Below are 21,044 nucleotides of genomic sequence, written 5' to 3'. Positions count from 1 at the left end.
TCAAGGGGGAATATAAGAATATCTCTGAGTATTTTGAGGAAGTGCATGTTAGATCATTTCTGAAGTTTTCTTTTTCCATCATATCTGAAGTGTGTGAGAGCAGTGGTGACATTAAGATTTGTTTCAGAAATCTCAGGAACATCAATGACAGATGTTACTTGCTATTTCTGTATTTTTTCTTTTCTTTCTTTCCTTTTTGTTTTTGTTCGTTTGTTTGTTTGTTTGAGGCAGAGTTTTGCTCTTGTTGCCCAGGCTGGAGTACAATGGCATGATCTCAGCTCACCACCATCTTCCCCTCCTGGGTTCAAGCGATTCTCCTCTGGGTTCAAGAGATTCTCCCACTTCAACCTCTGGAGTAGCTGGGATTACAGGCATGCCCCACCATGACCAGCTAATTTTGTATTTTTAGTAAAGATGGTGTTTCCCAATGTTGGTCAGCCTGGTCTTGAATTTCCGAACATAAGTGATCCTCCCGCCTTGGCATCCCAAAGTGTGGGATGACAGGCGTGAGCCACCGTGCCCAGCCTCTATTTTTTCTTTTTGATATTAGTAATTTTAACAGATTTGAAGTCATAGCTCATCATTGTTTTCATTTGCAGTTGCCTATTTGTAGGTGATATTAGGTATCATTTTCATATAATAAACTAATTTTCTGTGAGTAGATACCCAATGATGAGGTTTCTGAATTAAATCGTAGTTTTATTTTTAGTTGAGATTGAGCATGTTTTTTATATGCATGTTGGTTATTTGTATGTCTTTATTGAAAAATACTTAGTAGTATTTGCTCATTTTTCAATGGGATTTCTCATTATTATTATATTTTTGAATTGTTTGAGTTATTTGTACATTCTGAATATTGGTTTCATGTTGGCCCATAGTTTGCAAATATATTCTTTTATTCTGTAGGTTGCCTATTTATCCTGTTGATTTTTTTTTTTTACTGTGCAAAAACTCTTTTGTGTCCCATTTGTCTATTTTTTATAATAATAATATAATAATAGTTTTCTTTGCTGTGTCCTTGGCTAGTTTTGGTATCAGGGTGATACTGACCTCAGAGTGACTTAGGGAGAATTTAATTATCTTCAATTTTGGGGAAGAGTTTAAGGAGGATTATTATTCTTTGTATATTTGGTAGAATTTGGCTGTGCGTTTATCCAGTCCTGAGCTTTTCTTTGTCGAGATACTTTTTATTACTGACTCAATCATGCTACTCATTACTGGTTTGTTCAGGTACTCTATTTCTTCCTGGCTCTACCTTGAGAGGTTGTATGTTTCCATGAATTCATTCTTTTTAGGTTTTCAGGTTTATTAGTGTCTAGATGTTTATAATCATTTCTAGTGATCTTTTGTATTACTGTTGTATCCATTGTAATGTCTTCTTTCATAACTGATTTTGTTTATTTAGATTTTTATTCTGTTTGTGGTTAATCTACCTAGCAATTTACCCATTTTGTCTTTTTGGAAAACCAACTCTATTCTGTTGATCATTTTTATTGTTTTTCATCTCTATTTCATTTGGTTCTGTTCTGATTTTTGTTATTTTTTTCTTCTAACTTGGAATTTTGTTTATTATTAATTTTCTAGTTCCTTGAAGAGTGTGTGATGTCAGGTGCTCAATATGTAAGCTTTCTACTTTTTTGATGCAGTCATTTAGGCTGTAAACTGCCCTCTTAGTATTATATTTTCTTTATCTCACAGGTTTTATTACATTGTGTTTGTCTTTCCATCTTTTTTCCCACATATTTTTAATTTTTATCTTAATTTTCTTTTTGAAATGGGTTTTAATCTGTCACCCAGGCTGGAGGGCAGTGGAACAATCTTGGCTCACTGCAACCTCCACCTTCCAGGATCAAACCATCTTTTTATCTCAGCCTCCCGAGTAGCTAGGACCATAGGTGCGCACCATTACATCTAGCTATTTTTTAAAATGTTTTGTAGAGATACAGTTGTGGCATGTTGCCCAGGCTAGTCTCAAAGTCCTGACCTCAGGTGATTCACCTGCCTCAGCCTCCCAAAGTGCTGGGATTACAGAGGTGAGCCACCACTCCTGGCTGGCCATTTTAATTACTTCATTTACAGTTGTTGGGAACAAGCCCCCCAAAATCTGTCCATAAACTGGCCCTGAAATTGGCCATAAACAAAATCTCTGCAGCACTGTGACATGTTCATGATGGCCATAACACCCACACTGGAAGGTTGTGTGTTTACCAGAATGAGGGCAAGGATCACCTGGCCCGCCCAGGGCAGAAAACCACTTAAAGGCATTCTTAAGCCACAAACAATAGCATGAGTCATCTATGCCTTAAGGACATGCTCCTGCTGCAGTTAATTAGCCCAACCTATTCCTTTAATTTGGCCCATCCCTTCATTTCCCAGCCTGACCAATGTGGTGAAACCCGTCTCTACTAAAAATACAAAAATTAGCTGGACGTGGTGGTGGGTGCCTGTAATCTGAGCTACTGGGGAGGCTGAGGCAGGAGAATTGCTTGAAACAGGGAGACAGAAACTGTAGTGAGCCTACATTGCACCACTGCACTCCAGCCTGGGCAACAGAGCAAGACTCCATCTCTCAAACAAGTAAAATAAAATAAGTAAATCAACATGCAGTAGTCAGTGAGCATCAGCCATGCAATTGTGCTAGGTACAGAAGATGGAAAAAATATCCTTGAGGTAGGAGAAACATGTTAACAGATAAATTACAGCAGACAGACTTGATAGACGAGGGTAAAAGTTATTAGGAACAGAAGGCCTAATTCTCCCTAGAAAAGGTAGTATTTGAGATGGGTCTCAACAGAAGAGTAAAGAGTAAATATTCTTTGCTGGGGGAAGGGGATGGAGACACAACAAAAAGAACAACCCATGCAACAGCAGGGGCAGTAAAGAATTATTCAGTGTGTCAGTGATGTGGAAGACAGAGACAAGAGCCAAGACTAGCAATTTGGTTTGGAAGCAGATAAGGGTCTTCGTAAAACAAGTGAAGGAGTTTGGATTTTTCTTTTTGCAGACAGCAGGGAGGCAAGAGATGTTATTAGGCAGGCAAACAATGACAGCAGCTTTTGTTTTTGAGGATGATGACTCTGGCAGCAAGCTGGAAGATTAACAGCAGTAGAGAGAAACTGGTGGCAGAAAATTAAGAGGTGCTTATGACTCAATGAGGGCCTTAGGTCAGAAGTGATTAAACAGCCAAAGTCAGTGACTGAAGCATGGTTTTGAGGAGAGCCTGGTGACTGATTGGACATGGGGGTAAGAGAGACATGCATCAGGACAGCCATCAGTAATGTTCCTGGCCTAGTAGGTTGTGTGCATGGCAATCACCTTCCAGAAGGAATGGACATTACTTTCATTTTTACAAGTACTTGCAGGTTGAGGGACTTGTAGTGTGATCAGGACGACAAAAAATTACTGCTTCAGAAAAATTATAAGTGAAAATGTAGAGTTAGAGTTGTCAGTTTATAGGTTAAAGGAGAGGGCACAAAAGCACCAGAATGCACAGGGCACTCTGCAGGAACAGAACTCACTCCCAAGTTTGGGAGGTGAAAGGTTGCTGCAGAGAACAGGTACCTGGCAACTGACTCCAATGGGATGCTTACAGTCTGTCCACTGATTTCAGAATTTTAAAACAACTATTCTCAAGTGTTGCACATGTCTCTAAGGTAAGTGGGAGCCCAGACCACTTTGGAGGCAACTGTCTGCTTACTGCAGGCAGCCCTTTCTTTTCTGGAATTCAGTCTCCTCATCTTCCTGCCTTATCTCGTGCATATTTCCTGCTTGTGTAGTAGGGTGGAAAGTGGAAGGGCAGGACAAAGGTCAAATCAGTGGCACTTATTTGCTAAACATATACTAGACAGTTCTGGTGTGAGGCCTGGGGTCCCAGATCATATAAATTATCACTGTCTCCTTTATTGCATCCCTGTATTGTCCCCATCCATCTCAGCCAGGGCAGCTGGCTGACATCCACTCTCTCAAGACAACATGTGTGGACAGAAGACCTGGCTCAGAAACACCGCTCTATGAAAAGGGCAGATAGTTATGTAAGAATTTTGCAAAAACTTGAGAAATTAAAATAAGGGAGACTATGAATGCAAAAACATTAACTATCAAGCTAGTAAGAGCTAGTTCAAAGAATTTTTTTAAAAGATGTACTCCACGTAACTGAAAACATGAGGGAGACTGGCAGATGACAGCATCAGAGCGAATTTCCTAAATAACTCAGGTAGGAGCCACCTACCAAAACAGCTTTACAGAGCCAATGCATCTCATTTGTTGAAGAAGCTGATGAGTTCTAGAACTCTTATTTACTATGGAGTTTTCAAATACACTGAATACCACTTAATGTTTTCCTCAATCCCAAGCTTCTTGTAAAACTTTGACCTTGCCAACCATGGCATCTTAGAGGCAGATGAAAGCTTACCTACTTTCTGGAACTTCAGATTTCTAAATATAGCACATGCAATACAGGGAATGCACCCACTGTGCTTGTGGATGCAATAAAGGCCACTACTACACCTCTCAAGCAGGCTTCCTTGACTTCAGCTCTGCTGACATTTGTGGCTATCCTGTGCATTGTAATATGCTGAGCAGCATTTCTAGTGTCTGTATACTTAAGGCCAGTAGCACCCTTCCCCAAAGCAAATCACTCAAAAATTCAAAATTCTGGAAAGGAAATCCACAGTGGATACCCACAAAGCTTCCTGATCTCAAAATAAACCACTTTATTCCATATGTAGGTTTTGAGTTTCTGGAACATTTATTTATCTTTACAACAATCCCATGAGGTAGAAAGGCTACTGAAAAGATGTCTATCATCATATTCATCAATGGCAACGTCACCAGAGGCTAAAGTTTCATTTGAAATTCCCTTATACCTTCAAATTCAATCAAATTTATTTTGAAAAAAAAAGGTCTTCTTTATTAAAAATAACAACACACATACACAGAGGTAAATAAGCAGTATACATTTAAATCTATGATTTTTTTTTTTTTGAGATCAAGCTGACTCTATAAAGCAGGTGTTCCATGGAGCTAGATGGTAGTTAGGAATTGTGGATGCTGAGCTTAATTTATTGCCAGCCACTGGGTACCTCATAAAGCAGCTATAAAATGGGTCAACATACACACCCAACCCTAATAGTGTTGTTCTGAGTATAAACATGGAATCTTTCCTGAATGATTTCAAAGAAGCAGGGTGAAAATAACTTAGTCCAAGAAGGTATATCAAAATGAATAAAGAACATTTTAAAGTAAGTAAACTACCAGAAATATCAGACATTTATATAGTCCTACCCCATTGTCTCTGAGAACACGGAAAAAAGAGAAAATACAAAGCAAGCTAGGGAAAGACAAATACAGTTTTTAAAAGCTCTAATTAACCCCACTAAGAATTTTTTTGGCTACCTGGTGTATGTCAGGCACTGTACAATATAGGGCAGTGCTCCTCAACCTTGTTGGCACCAGGGTCTGGTTTTGTGACAGACAATTTTTTCACGGATGTGGCAAGATGGTTTTCTATTGGTATGATTTAAGTGCATTACACTTACTGTGCACTTTGTTTCTATTATTACATTATAATATATAATGAAATAATTATACAGCTCACCATAACGTAGAATCAGTGAGAGCCATAGGATTGTTTTCCTGCAACTAAAGGTTCCCATCTAGGGGTGATGACAGACAGTGAGAGATCCTTAGGCATTAGATTCTCGTAAATAGTGTACAACCTACATCCCTCACGTGCGCAGTTCACGATAGGGTCTGCACTCTTATGATAATCTAATGCTGCTGCTGATTTGTAATGCGAGTGATGGGGAGTGACTGTGAATCCTGATGAAGCCTCGCTCATCCACTGCTCACCTCCTGCTGTGCAGTTTGGTTTATAACAGACCACAGACTGGTATCAGTCTGTGCCCTGGGTGTTGAGGACTCCTGATGTAGGGCAACAATATTTATTCATTTATTTATTGAGTGTAGTGCTGTAATCTCAGCTCACTGCAATCTCTGCCTCCGGGGTTCAAGTGATTCTCCTGCCTCAGCCTCCCGAGTAGCTGGGATTACAGGCATAAGCCAAGAAGCACGGCTAATTTTGTATTTTTAGTAGAAATGGAGTTTCACCTTGTTGGTCAGGCTGGTCTTGATCTCCTGACCTCAAGTGATCCACTCACCTAGGCCTCCCAAAGTGCTGAGATTACAGGTGCAAGCCACCATGACCGGCTGGCAACTACATTTATTACCATCCATTTATTACTAGGTCACCCATGTTGTACAGTGCCTGGCACAGACCAGGTGGCCAATAAACAGCTATTGGTCTAATGCAGGAATAATAAGGTAAGGTTTATTTTTTCTCCTTCAACATGCTATACCTTTGCCAGATGCAAATAAGACCTCAAAAGTCTGCCTGAATAAACTTAAAATAAAAGACCCTTTCATCAAACGGTCACTTAGATGGTGTAACAAGTTAGGTATGAATGTATCACCTGTACCAGCTCAGTGAAATGCGTGTTAACCATCACATAACAAACTCGTGTCTGGCACGCTAAGGGCTTTGAGTCTGAATTTCTGATGAGAAATAAAGTGGTATATAGAAAACCCCAGAGAATGATATTCCATATATCCATAAGCATCAGTAGCACTTCTTAAAAGTCTCGCACATCCAGCAAACCCTTTAAAAATGAGATATCCTAATATGCAACCAGTTTAGCAGTATTTTTAAGAATGATAAGGGCTGAGCATGGTGGCCCGTGCCTGTAATACCAGCACTTTGGGTGGCCGAGGTGGGCGGATCACCTGAGGTCGGGAGTTCAAGACCAGCCTGACCAACATGGAGAAACCCTGTCTCTACTAAAAATACAAAAATCAGCCGGGCTTGGTGGTGCATGCCTGTAATCCCAGCTACTGGGAAATCTGAGACAGGAGAATCACTCGAACCTGGGAGGCGGAGGTTGCAGTCAGCCAAGATCGTGCCATTGCACTCCAGCCTGGGCAACAAGAGCAAAACTCCGTCGCAAAAATAAATAAATAAAATAAAAAATAAAATAAAATAAAATGAAATAAAATAAGATAGGGCAACTTCATTTACCTAAAATGGAGCACAAGATCCTTTAGAAGGAACTCATACTCATTCCTGCAAAAATTCTGCCAACTCTTGAAGGTAGCACAGAATTAAGCGTTTGTGTGTGTGTGTTTCCAAAGAGGTTTTAGCCAAGATTGTGGTTTCTAACAGACTCCCTGATTAAAATAGGGTTTAGAAACTATACTGCCTACTTGAAAAAGCATCAAATCTAGAGAATGCTTTTCACAGGTATGAAAAAAATGGAAACAAAATCACATTCTTCTATTTGCAATTCCCTTTCCCTCACTTTCCACTTCTATTAAATATACTTCAGTAACATTGTGCATAGGTGCAGGGACCACACATATCTAAAAAAGGAAAAAACCCTCAAATATATGGGGATGGACTGGCGACTCTGCCTTTGCAGAAATCATTTTGTTTCCTCCAGACAGAAGTGTCTCATTATTTTCAGCATTCCTATCTAAAAGGCAAACTTTGTTTCCATTGACTTTGAAAGGGCTAAGCTTAAATCTGAACTCTTAAACAAGGACAAGAGTTCAATTTTCTATTAATGAAAATCCCAGACAGGTTTTTCGGCCTACCAAATCGTTATACTTTTCTTATTCATTCTTCTATCTCTCTCCACAACCACCAACATTACCACCCACAAAAGAAGAAGAAAATCCCTCCAATGTTCCCCGAATGTGTGCTGCTGCTAGCTCGGAAGCTGTGTAGAGTTTTGTAATGGAGTGTGAACTGCTGCCCCGGATCTGGGCTGTATCTGTGTTCTATCTCCTATCCAGTCAGGAGAGAAAAAGGACAAATCCGCTGAGCAGGGAAAAATTCTTTCCGCCTCATTTATAACCTCTCATGGATGCAGCGCTGAGGAGGGTCGCTAGGCACACGGGGACCCTGTCAAGCTGCCCACTGGCCAGCGCGTTCTGCGCCGGGCGGGGTCTCCACGCCCTGCAGGTCTCCGCCTTGCCTGGAAAGGAAGCGGCCCCGCCAGTCAGTGAGATCGGTTGCCGTTCCCCACCCACACCCTTGGCCAGGGAGTGGGTCACATCCTCGCTGCGCCCTCGGCCCAGAAAACGCGCCGCTTCCCGGGCGGGGGGCGTCGGCGACGGGAAGGACCTCCCCTGCTCCTTAGCAAACACTAGGGTCGCAGTTTCCTAAGAGACGCGAGTGGGAAGGGGAGGAGGGAGCCCAGGAAGAGGCTGGTGCTGGGGGCAGAGAAAGCAACACTAGGCTGCGGGCCGGTGTGGGAGGAGGAAGGGAAGCCCCGGAAGCAGCCGCAAATTGTTCGAGCGGGAGAAGCTCCCCGCCTTCTTCCTGCACTAACGACGGCACCCGGCACCGAGCCCCCGACTGCAAGGAAGGTGCACTCCACACCGACGGATCCCTGTAAAACAAGGAAGGTGCACTCCACACCGACGGATCCCTGTAAAACAAGGAAGGTGCACTCCACACCGACGGATCTCTGTAAAACACGCACTTAGCCAACGGAAGGGCAAGGACCGATAGGCGCCCCCATGGCCAGGCCCTGGCCCCCTTCTTTCCTGGGCGCCTAAGGTGGTAGGTAGTCAGCCACACCAAAACCGCCAGCCAGGAAAGGGCCAGGGCGCAGGGCTGCCTGCTGCCCCCTCGAAGACAGTGTCCTCTGCCCAGGAAGATCAAGTCCACAGAGCAGGGTGCGTCAGGGGCTTCCACCAAACACCCTGGTGAGAGCACCCCAGGAGGCCACCTCCTGGCCAGTACCCAGATGCTTTGCGACTGCAGGGGAAAGCAGGGGCCCTAGTTTCCAGGCTTCCCTGCCAGGGAGGGGCTGGAAAGACCTTAGAAGGAAAGTTTCTCATTCCACAGGGGAAGGATGCTGGGAAAGAGAGGGCAGAAGGTGGGGAGCAGCGTCAGGAAGATGTTTCTGGCCTGCGAGGCTTGCACCATCTGAATCAGGGCGGTTCTGTAAGAAATAAATTCACCCCAGGATTCCGGGAGGCCAAGACAGACAGAGCGCTTGCGCCCAGAAGTTTCAGACCAGTCTAGGCAACATGTTGAGACCCGGTCACTGAAAAAAAAATCAGTCAGGTGTGATGGGCCACGCCTGTAGTCCCAGCTACTCAGGAGGCTGAGGTGAGAGGATCTCTTGAGGACACAGTGAATCATAATCTTGTGCCACTGCACTCCAGCCCAGGTGACAGAGCAAGATTCTTTCTCATAGAACATATATATATATATAGATTACATATATATACTTGGCCGCCTGAGATAGGCTGGATTAATACTATCCTCCAAAAGCTAATATAAATGTACATCAGGTCTTTCTAGTGCAGCGCTGAAGAGGCTGCCACTACGTGTGCTGGATGCTGCTTGGCATGGCCAGTGGCTCAGTAAGAGGAGGAGTAGGAGTGGAGGAGTGAAGAAAGAGGAGGAGGAGAAGAGAAGAAAAGGAGGAGGAAAGAGAAGAACTGGAAGAGAAAAGGAGAAGAAGATAGTAAGAAGAGAGGAAGTGGAGAAAAAAAAAGAGAGGGGGACCACAGGACCAGGAGAGGAGAGGAGAAAAGGGAAGCTAGGAGGAAGTAGGGAGAAAAAAAGAGAAGGAGGAGGAGGAGAAGAATAAGAGAATGAGGAAAAAATGAGAAGGAGGAGAAGGAGAGGAGGAGAAAAAAGGAGGAAAGGAGGAAAAGAAGGAGAGAAGGAGGAGGACAGGAGGAGAAGAAGAGGAGGAGGAGAAGAGGAGTAGAGGAGATGGAGAAGGAGGGGGGGACAAGAAGAAGGAGGAGAAGATGAAGAGAAAAAGGAGGAGAGAAGGAGAATGGGGAGCAGAAGGAGGAGGAGATGAAAAGGTGAAGGAGAGGAGGAGGAAAGGAGAAATAGGAGGAGAGAAGGAGGAGAAAAGAAAGAGGAGGGGAGAAAAAGAAAGGAGAGGAGGAGAAAATAGGAGGAGTAGGAGATGAAGAGGAGAAGAAGAGAAGAAAAAAAGGAGGAAGAAAGGGATGGAAGAAAAGAAAAAGGAAATTTAGGAGGAGAGGAGAAGGAATAGAAAAGGAGGAGGAAGAGGAGGAGAAGGAGGAAGAGAAGATGAAAGAGAAGGAGGAGATGAAAAGAATGAGGAGAAAAAAGGAGAGGAGGAGGAGAAGAGAAGGAGGAGGAGAAGGAGGAGTAGAAAAAAGGAGAATGAGGAGGATTAGAGGAGAAAGAAAAGGAGAATTAGAAGAGGAGGAGAAGAGGAGAAAAAGAGAAGGAGGAAAAGAGGAGGAGGAAATGAGGATGAAAGGAGAAGAGAAGGAGGAGAAAGAGAAGGGGAGAAAAAGAGAAGGAGAAGGAGGATAAGAGAAGAAGGAAAAAGGATGGGAGGAAGAGGAGAGAAAAAAGGAAAAAGGATGAGGAGAGGAAGAGGAGAGAAAAAGGAAAAGGAGGAGATGAAGAGAAAAAGGAGTAGAGGAGGAGAAGGAGGAGAGGAAAAGGAGTATGAGGAGAGGAGGAAGAGAGAAGGAGGACAAGGAGAAGAGGAGAGAGAGGAGGAGAGGAGCTAAAAAGGAGGAAAAGATTGAGGAGAAGGAGGAAAGTAGGAGAAAAAGAAAAAGAAGAAACGGAGGAGAAAGAGGAGGAAGAGAGTAGGAGGAAGAGGAGGAGGGGAAAGGAGGAAAGGAGGAGGAGAGGAGGATGAGGAGAAGAAGGAGAAGAGGAAAATGAGGAGGAAGAGGAGAAGGAGGGAAGAAGGAGGAGAGAAGCCGAAAGAGAGAAGAAAAAAGGAAGAGGAGAAAGAGGAGAGGGAAAAAGGAGGGAGGAGAGGAAGAGGAGGAACAGGAGGAGAGAAGAAAGGAGAAGGAGGAGGAGAGCAGAAGAAGAAGGAGGAAAGAAAGGAAAAGTAAGAGGAAGAGAAGATGGGGAGAGGAGAAGGAGGAAGAGAAAAAGGTGGAGAAGAGGAGGGGAGGAGAAGAGGAGAAGGAGGAAGAGAGGAGACGGAAAAGGAGGAGAAAAGGAGGAAGAAAGGAGAAGGAGGAGAGGAAAAGGAGAGGAGGGGAAGGGAGGAGGAAGAGGAGGAGAGGAGGAAGAAGAAAAGAGAGAAAAAGGAGGGGAGGACGAGGAAAGGAGGAGGAGACAGAAAAAGGAGAGAGGAAGATGAGGAGAAAAAGAAGAGGAAAAGGAAGAGAGGAGATGGAAAATGAGGAGGAGGAGAGAAGGTGGTGGAGTGGAGTAAAAAGGAGAAGGAGAGGAGGAGGAGGAAGGGAAAAGAAAAAGGGGGGAAGAACGAGAAGGAGCAAGAGGAGAGGAGGAGGAGAAGAAAAGGAGGTGGAGGGAAAAATGAAGAGGAGCAGGAGAGGAGAAAAACGAAGTGGAGGAGGAGAGGAGAAGGAGGAAAAGGAAAAGAGGAGGAGAAGAAGGAGAAGAGAAGGACAAGAGGAGAAGAGGAGGAGGAGGATGGGAGAGGAGAAATAGAAAAGGAGGAGGTGAGAAGAAGGAGGGAAAAAGAAGGAAAAGGAGGGGAGGAGGAGAGGAGAAGGTGCAGGAGGAAAAAGAGAAGGAGTAAAAGAAGAAGTGGAGGAGAAGAGGAGAAGAAGGAGTAGAAGGAGGAGAGCAGAAAAAGTAGGTGAGGAGGAGAAAAAGGAGGAGAGGAGGAGGAATGCAGAAGAAGTATGAAAAAAGAGAGAAGGAAGAAAAAGAAGAAGAGAGGAGAAGGAGGAGTGAAGAAGGAGGAGGAGAGGAGAAGTACGAAAAAAGAAAGAAGGAAGAAAAAGAGGAAGAGAGGAGAAGGAGGAGTGAAGAAGGAGGAGGAGAGAAGAAGAGAAGGAGGAGGAGAGTAGAAGAAGGAGTAGAAGGAAGAGGAAAAGAAGAGGAGAAGGAGGAGGAGTGGGGAAGGAAGAGGAAATGGAGGAAAAGGAGGGGGAGAGGAGATGGAGGAGGAGAAGAGAGGAGTAGAAAGAAAGAGGAAAGAAAAAGGAGAAGAGAAGGAGAGAAAGAGGAGAGGAGGAGGAGGAAGAGGGGAGAAAAAGGAGAAGAAGGAGAGAACAAGAAGGAGGAGGAGGAAAGGAGGAAGAGAGGAAAACGAGTAGGAGTGAAGGAGGAGGAGAAGGAGGATAGGAGGAGGAGAAGAGGAAGAGAGGGGAAGGAGGAAAAGAGAAGAAAGAGGAGGAGGAAAAGAGTAGAAGAAGGAGTAGAAGGAGAGGAGAAAAAGGAATGAAGGAGGAAGAGGAGAGGAGGAGACAAGGAGAAAGAAAAGAAGAGGAGGAGGAGAAGAGGGAGGAGGAGAGGAAGAGGAAGAAGGAAGACAGGAGAAGGAGGAGGAAAGGAGAAGGAGGACAAGGAAAGGAGAAGGAAGAGGAAAAGAGGGAAAGAAGAAAGAGGAGAAGAAGGAAGAGGAGGAGAGGAAAAGGAGAAGAGAATAAAAGGAGGAGGAAGAGGAGAGAAGAAAATAAGAGGAGGAGGAGAAAAAAGGAATGGAGGAGAGGAGGAGGAGTAAAAGATCAGTAGGAGTGGAAGAAGTGGCAGAGGACAAGAAGAGGAGAATGAGGAGAAGAGGAGAATGAAGAAAGGAGAAGTAGAGGAGAAGGAGGAGGAAAAGAGGAGAAAAAGGAGGAGGAGAAGAGGAGGAGAGGAGAAGGAGGAGGACAGAAGGAGGAGAAAGAAAAAAGAAAAGGAGGAGAGTAGAAGCAGAAGCAGAAAAGGAGAGAAGGAGGAGGAGGAGTGGATGAGGAAGAGGAGACAAGGAGAGTAGAAAAAGAAGAAAAGGAAGAGGAGGAAAAGAGGAGGAGGAGAGGAATAAAAGGAGGAGGAGAGGAGAAGGAGGAGAAGGAGAGGAGAAGTAAAAGGAAGAGGAGAGAAGAAGGAAGAGGATAAAAGGAGGAGGAGGACAATAAGGAGAGGAGGAGAAGAAGGAGGAGAGGAAGAGGAGTAAAATATGAATAGGAGGATGAGAAGATGTTTAGGAGGAAAAGGAGGAGAGCAGAATGAGGAGGAGAAGAGGAGGAAAAGAGGAAAAAGAGAAGGAGAGGAGGAGAAGGAGGAGATGGGGAGGAGGATGAGAGAAGGAGAGGAGTAAAAGGAGGAGAGGAGAAGGAGGAGGAGGAAGGAAAATAAAAAAGAAGGAGAGGAAAAGAAGGAGGAGAGGAGGATGAGTAAAAGATGAGTAATAGTAGGAGGAGAGGGGTAGGAGGAGGAGAGGTTAAGGGGAGGAGGAAGAGAGGAGAATGAGGAAGAAAGAAGGAGGAGAAGAAGAGGAGAGGAGAAGGAGGAGGAGAGGAGGAGGAGAGAAAAAGAAGAGGAAAAGAAGGAGGAGAAGGAGAGGAGAAGGGGGAGGAGAGAAGAAAACGAAAGAGAAAAGTAGGAGGAAGAGAGAAGGAGAAGGAGGAAATTCAGAGGGTGAGAGGAGGAGGAGAGGAGAAATAGAAGAAGGAGGAGGAGTGGAGGAGGAGAAGAATAAGAGGAGTAGTAGGAGAAAAATAAGAAAAGGAGAAGGGGGAGGAGGAGGAGAGGAGGAGGAAAAGGGGGAGGACTAGGAGGAGAAGTGGAGGAGGAGGAGAGGAGAAGAAGGAGAAGAGGAGGAAAAAATGTAGGAGTGGAGGAGGAGAAGAGAAGAAAGGAAGAAGAGGAGAGGAGGAAGAGAAGGGGAAGAGGAGAAGAGATGGAGGAGGAGGAGGAAACTAGAAGGTGTAGGAGGAAAAGGAGAGGAGGAGAGAAGGAGGAGAGGAGAAAAGAATGAGTGGAGGAGGAAGAGGAAATGAGAGGAGGACAAGGAGGAGAGGAGGAAGAGGAGGAGAAGAGAGGGTGAGGAGGAGAGAGGAGGAGGAGACGAGGAAGAAATGGAGGAGGAAAGGAGAAGGAAGAGGAGATGAGAAAAAGGAGGAAGAGAAAAGGAGGAGGAAGAGAGGAGAAGGCAGAGGAAGAGAGAAGGCAGAGGATGAGAGGAGAGGGATAGGAGAAAAAAGAAGGAGAAAGATGAGAGAAGAAGAGGAGGAGAGGAGAAGGAGGAATGGGAGAAAGAAAAGGAAAGGAGGAGAGGAAAAGAAAAAGAGGAAGGAGTAAAAGATGAGTAGGAGAAGGAGAAAAGGCGAAGGAGGAGAGGAGAAGGAAAGGAGGAAAAAAGGAGAAAGAGGAGAGAAGAAGAGGAGGAGAGGAGAAGGAGCAGGAGAAAGAAAAGGAAAGAAGGAGAGGAGGAGAGGAGAAGAAGTAGAAGAGAAAGAGGAGTAAAAGATGAGAAGGAGGAAGAGAAGAGGTGAAGGAGGGGGAGAGTAGAATAAAAAGGAGAGGAGAAGTAGAGGAGAAGGAGGAGGAGATTAAAAGAACAGAAGGAAAGGAGAAAGAGGAGGAGAGGGGAAGAAGGAGAAGAGAAGGAGGAGCAGTGGAAGAGGAGGAGGAGGAGAGGAGGAAAAGGAGAGGAGGAGGAGGAAGAGAGGAGAAGGAGAGTAGAAGAAGGAGTAGAAGGAGGAGGAAAAGAGAAAAAGAAGAAGGACTTGTGGAGGAGGAAGAGGAAGAAGAAGGACGAGGAGAAGAGAAGGAGGAGGAGAAAAGAATGAGGAGAGGAGAAGTAAAAAGAGGGGAAAGAGGAGAGAAGAAGGAAGAGGACAGGAGGAGGAGGAGAAAAATAAGGAGAGGAGAGGAGGAGGAGATAAGGAGGAGAGGATGAGGAGTAAAAGATGAGTAGGAGGAGGAGTGGAGAAGGAGGAGGAGAGGTTTGGGGAAGGAGGAGGAGAGGAGGAATAGGACCGGAGAAGGAGAAGTAGGAGGAGGAGAGGAGAAGGAGGAGGAGAAAAGGAGAAAGAGGAGCAGGAGGAGAGGCGAAGAAAAAGAAGGAGAGGAGGAGGAAATGGAGAGGAAGAGACGAGGAGAGGAGAAAAGGAGGAGAGAAGGAGGAGAAGGAGGAGAGGAGGAGGAGAAGGAGGACAGGAGGAGGAGAAGGAGGACAGGAGGAGAAGGAGGAGAGGAGGAGGAGAAAGAGAAGAGGAAGAGGAGGAAGAAGTGAGGAGAGAAGGAGAGGAGAAAGAGGAGGAGGAAGAGAGGAGGATGAAACGAAGAGAAGTGAAGGAGAGTAGGAGGTGGAAGAGGAGGAGGGGAGAAATATGAGAGGAAGAAAAGGAGAGGAGGAGGAAGAAAGAGAAGTGGAGGAGGAGGGGAAGAAAAGGAGGGGAGAAAGGAGAAAAAGAAGAGGAGGAGAACATGAAGAGTGGAGGAAGAAGAGATGAGGAGGAGAGGAGGAGAAGGATGGGAGGAGGAGAGGAAAAGGAAAGGAGGAGGGAGATGCAAAGGAGGAAGAGAAAAGGAGGAGGAGGAGAAAAAAGTTATCACTTTGCGACAGTAATTATGACTATTTTCATGGCTTTGGATTACAGTTTATTTATTTTATTTAATTAATTAATTAATTAATTAATTTTTTGAGATGGAGTCTAGCTCTTTCGCCCAGGCTGGAGTGCAGTGGCACCATCTCGGCTCACTGCAGGCTACGCCTCCCAGATTCATGCCATTCTCCTGCCTCAACCTCCCGAGTAGCTGGGACTACAGGCGCCCGCCACCACGCCTGGCTAATTTTTTGTATTTTTAGTAGAGACGGGGTTTCACCATGTTAGCCAGGATGGTCTCAATCTCCTGACCTCATGATCCACCCACCTGGGCCTCCCAAAGTGCTGGGATCACAGGCGTGAGCCACCGTGCCCAGCCCTGGATTAAAGTTTAAACTCAACAGGAGAGATGGGCACAAAGATAAAAAATCCAGATTATTTCAGAGCTCAATTTCAGAGCTAAAGGAAAAGGTATGTGGTAATACACCTGTGGACGTTGCCAATGCAAAAGAGTTGCATTATTTTGGTTTTGGATCCAGCCATGTGTCACCATACGCAATGTATGCAGTGCCTAGGAGAGAGCAGAGAGCCACAACACTTAGATGCTGGCCTAGTGATACACCACAATCTCTTTTTGGTCAGAGACCAAACAGTAGAGGAGAGCCACATCATCTAGGTTCTAGGTCCAGCAATACATCACAATACTTTCTGAGAGGAAGACCAAAGCAGGAGCGCCACATCACCTAGGTGAGAGCCCCAGAGATACAGCACAATGCCTTCTGTGGGTAGGGCTCAGGAAGAAGAGGAAAGTTACATAACCTAGGGGCTACAGCCAGCTATATGTCACAATCACCCGAAGGGGCAGGGACAATGCATGACAGGAGAGTCACATCAAGTAAGTGGTGAGCAAAGCAATATTAACAATCAGAGCAGAGTGTCATCTCCTACATTCTGGGCTATGAGATATGTTACAACATCCCCTATGGGCAAAGCCCCAGGTAATAGAAGAGATTTACATCAAATAGTTGATGGGCTAAGAGATACTTCACAATGCCCCCTGCAGAAAGAGACGAGGAGAAATAAATCAGATTGCCTGTGTGCTGGGCCCCAGGGATAAGTCAGTTTTTCATCTGTGGACATGGCCCAGGCAGGAGAGGAGAGTCACATCACTTAGATGCTGGGCACAGAGATATGCAACAAGCTTTTCTATAAGCAAAACCCTGGTAAGAACAGAAAGATACATCAAATATTTTATGGACCCAGAGATACGTCACGATGTTTCCTCTTGACAGAGTCAAGGCAAGAAAGTGACATCACCTTGGTCCTGGGTCCCACAATAGGTCACAATGCCTTCTGAAGGCAGGGACAAGGCTAATGAGTAACATCTTAAAGCTGGGCCCAGCATATATGTAACAATCTCCCTTGTGGGCAGAACCTAGGAAGAAGAGAATTGTCACATTAGCTAGGTGCTGAGCTCAGAGATATGTCACCTTCCCTCCTGTGAACAGAAACCAGGCAAGAGATGGGAGTACATTACCTGGGTGATGAGTGCAGAGAGATGTCACAATCCCCCCTTTAGGCTGGGCCCAGGCAGAAGAGTCATATCACCTGGGTGTTAAAATGAGCAATATGACACAATGCCCCTTATTGGCAGCACCAAGGTAGGAGAGAAAATTTACATCACCCGACTGCAAATCCCAGCGATATGCCACAGTGCCTCCTGTAAGAGGCACCAAGGCTTGAGAATAGAGTCATCTTACCTGGGTGCTGGGTCCAGCAACATATCACAATTCTATCTGTGAACCAAGCCAGGCAGGAGAGTCAAATCAGGTGTTTGGCAGAGGTGTATGTCACAATCACACCTTCAAAAAATACAGGGATGAAATTACCAATCCCTCACATGTCCTGGTTCTAGGTATGAGAGTCCACATGTCTTGTATGATGGGTAAAGTAGACAAGTCACAACCTCAACTGTGAACTGGATCTGTGCAGCAGCTTCTCAATGTTTTCTGGGCATTGTGTCCCCTTAGATAAGTCACAGCCTGACACGTGTGCTAAATTATGGTTTAAGGGTCACAAAATCCATGCATAACAAATTCATGTATGAGAGTCAACATTGCAACTTTTGACTGCCTCTAGATATAAGATTCAAAACCTCAACAGTGGGCCATGCTCATGTGAAAGGAAAACAATCTTTACTCTTGACTGTGTCTGCTTACTACTGTCACAATCTTACCTTTCAGCTAGGCTATTAGTACACTCTCTGTACCACCCAAAGAATTTATGAGATACATGGTTTGGCTCTATGTCCTCACCCAAATCTCATCTACAATTGTAATCTCCACGTGTCAAGGCAGGAAGGTCATTGGATCATGGGGCAGTTTCCCCCATACTGTTTTTGTGATAGTGAGTGAGTTCTCAGAGATCTGATGGTTTTATAAGTGTTGGAAGTTCCTTCTTTATTCACTTTCTCCCTGCTGCCACCTGTTGAAGAAGGTCCCTGCTTCCTCTTCTGCCATAAATGTAAGTTTTCTGAGGCCTCCCCAGCCATGTGGAACTGTGAGTTAATTAAACCTCTTTTCTACATAAATTACCTGGTCTTGGGCAGTTCTTTACAGCAGTGTGAAAATGAAGTAATACAATATGATATGCGTGTGAGTTGCAATCTGCATTAAGACCTCCATGCTGATATGGGCCCATGATTGTACCTGTCACTCTAAGCTCAGGTATGAGAGTCAACACCTCCCCAATTGGCTGTGTCTAAATAGAAGAGTACTCATCTGCCTATGAGCTGGATTTAGAGATGGGTCACTATCCCATATGTGTCCAGATGTTCACATATGACTGACACAATTCCATCTGTAGACTGTGTCTACGTATGAGATTCAGGATCTCAACAGTGGGTTGTGTCCATGTGTGAGGATGACTATCTTAAGGATTGGCAGGGTGTGTATACCAGAAATACAATATCTCCTGTGTCCTTGGACCTGTGGTGACACTCTCTGTACCACTATAGGACTTTAGAGAGTGGTAAACCTCTGTGACTTTTGTACAAAAAGGACACCCAGAATCTTATCTTTTTCCTTAAGCCTAGCTATAAGAGACAGTATCTCTCTCATTGGCAAGTTGAAGGTATGACAGTCATCATCACACCAGTGAGCTGGGCCAAGATATATGTGACAATCACTCCTCCAGATCAGGAGTAAGCAGGAGAGTAACATTACCTGGGTTTGGGGCCAGATGTATGTCACAGTCTTCTCTGAGGGCTCAGCAATATGTCACAATAATCTATGTATTCAAGACCCAGTCAAAAGAGACTCACCACCTTCTTGCAGGGTCCAGTGATACGTCATAATCTTTTCTGTTAGGAGGGTCCAGGCAGAAAAGAAGAGTCACATTTCCTACGTAGTGTATGTGGATATATGTCACAAGGCCCCCTGTGGGCAGGGCCCAGGCAGGAGCCTCTTATTTTCTAGGTGTGGGACCCAGCATTATTTCACAATACACCAAATATGTGGGGCCTAGAAGAAAGGAGTCACATCACATAGGTGCTGAGCCAAATGATATGTTATAATCCCCCTTTTTAGCAGGGCCCAGGCAGAAAATAAAATGTGTCACATCATCCAAGTGATAAACAAAAAGAGTAACATTACCTATGTGCTGGGCTCAGCGATACATCACAATACCTCCTTGGTCAGAGCCCAAGAAGTAGAAGAGAGTTACCTCACCTAGGTGCTGAGTCCATCAATATATCACAGTACCTACTGAGTGAAGGGCCCAAGAATGAGGATTACATCATTTCGGTGAGGGGCCCAGAGCTATGTACCAAAGCTCCCTGTAGGTAGGGCTTAGGAAAAAAGAAGAGAGTCACATAACCTGTTACATAACCTAGACAGATGAGCCCAGCCTTATGTCAAAATTACAACAGTGATCAGAGTCCAGACATGAGAGGAGAATCACATCACATAAATGTTGGGTGAAGGAATATGTCACCATCCCTGCTGGGGACAGAAGCAGAAAAATAAGGAGAATTACACCATCTAGGTAATGGGCCCAGAGATACATTGCAGTGACCCCTGTGGGCAATGACCAGGCAGTAGAATCACATCGCCTGTGTGTCGTGCCTAGTGATCATTTACTTTACATCCAGTGAGCATAGCACAGGCAAACGAGGAGAGTCACAACACCTAGGTGCTGGAATCAGAGACATGTCACAATCTCTTCTAATTGTAAAGCCCACGTAAGCGAGAAGAGTCACATCAAAGAGTTCATGAACTTAGAGATATGTCACAATGCCCCCTGTGGGCAGGGTCCAAGCAAGAGACTCATATCATGTTGTTGCTGAGCCCAGTAATATGTCACAAAGCTTTCTGAGGTCAGGACCAAGGCAAAAGTGTAACATCACCTTACTATTGAGTCCAGAGACACATCACAACCTTTCCTGCAGGCAGAACCTAAAAAGAATAGAAGAATCACATCAACTCAATGCTGGGCCCAGTGATGAGTCACAGTATTCCCTGTGAGCAGCGATCAGGCAGAAGTGAGTCATATCACCTGGCTAATGGGTGCAGAGATGTCACAATGCCTCCTGTAGGAAGGGCCAAGGCAAGAGAGTTACATCACCTGGGTTCTGGACCAAGCAACATATCACAATGGGCCGTGTGGGCAGGGTACAGGTAGGAGAATCACATAACTTGGATGTGGGGCCCAACGTCACAATGCCTTCTGTGCACAGTGACAAAAGAGAAGAGTAGACTCACATTAACTGAATATAAGGCCTAGTGACAGTGATATGTCACAATGCTGTCTATGGGCAGTGCCAAGGCAGTGGAATAGAGTCCCATCATGAAGGTGCTGGGTTTAGCAATATGTCAAAATTCCATCTGTGGGTTGGGCCAAGGCAGAAGTGTTAAATCACTCAGTTGCTGGACAGAGGCATATGTCACACAGTCTCACATGCAGAAAGATACAGGGATAAAGTTAAAGTTCTTGCACATGACCCAATTCTAAGTATGGGAGTCAACATCTCCTTTATGTTGGGTCTAAATACATGAGTCACAATCTTAATGGTGGACTAGGTCTGTGGGTGGGAACCTCGCTTTCTTCTGTGCACTATGCCTCCTTAGTAGAGTCACAGCCTCACAGGTGTGCTGGATCCTGGTCTGAGAGTCACCAGCCCATCTGTGGACTGGATCCACATATAAGAGTCACTTTTTCAAGTTTTGACTGCCTCCAAATGTGACATTCAGAACCTCAAAAGTTGGCTGTGTTCATGTGGCAGTATGATGTGCATACAAGTGTCAAAATCTCACCTGTGCTGTGCCTTGTCAGGAAACACTTTGTAGCACCTGAGGGCTTTATGCATGAGGGTCTCAATATGCTCTGAGACCTCCCTTCTGGTATGGACCCATGGTTATAATTTTTACCCTAACCGCTTGTCTCAGAGTCAACTTCTCTTCAATTGGCTCAGTCCAAACAGAAGTGAACTAGGTTTGGAAATGAGTCACCATCCCAACTGTAGCATATGAAAGAAACAATTCCAGCTGTGGACTGTGTCAACCTGTGTGATTCAGGACCTCACCTGTGGGCTCTGTCCATGTGTAAGGGTGAAAATCCTAATGGATGGTAGGGTGAGAATATGAGAAACACAATCTCATTTGAATGCTGGGTTCCGTGGTGACATTTTGTTCCACACTAGGGCTTTATACAATGTGTGAGAAAGTAGT

Source organism: Pan troglodytes, chromosome 20 (genome assembly GCF_028858775.2).
Source record: "Pan troglodytes isolate AG18354 chromosome 20, NHGRI_mPanTro3-v2.0_pri, whole genome shotgun sequence".
Taxonomy (NCBI): Eukaryota; Metazoa; Chordata; class Mammalia; order Primates; family Hominidae; genus Pan; species Pan troglodytes.
Note: the sequence above shows the minus strand (reverse complement) of the source record.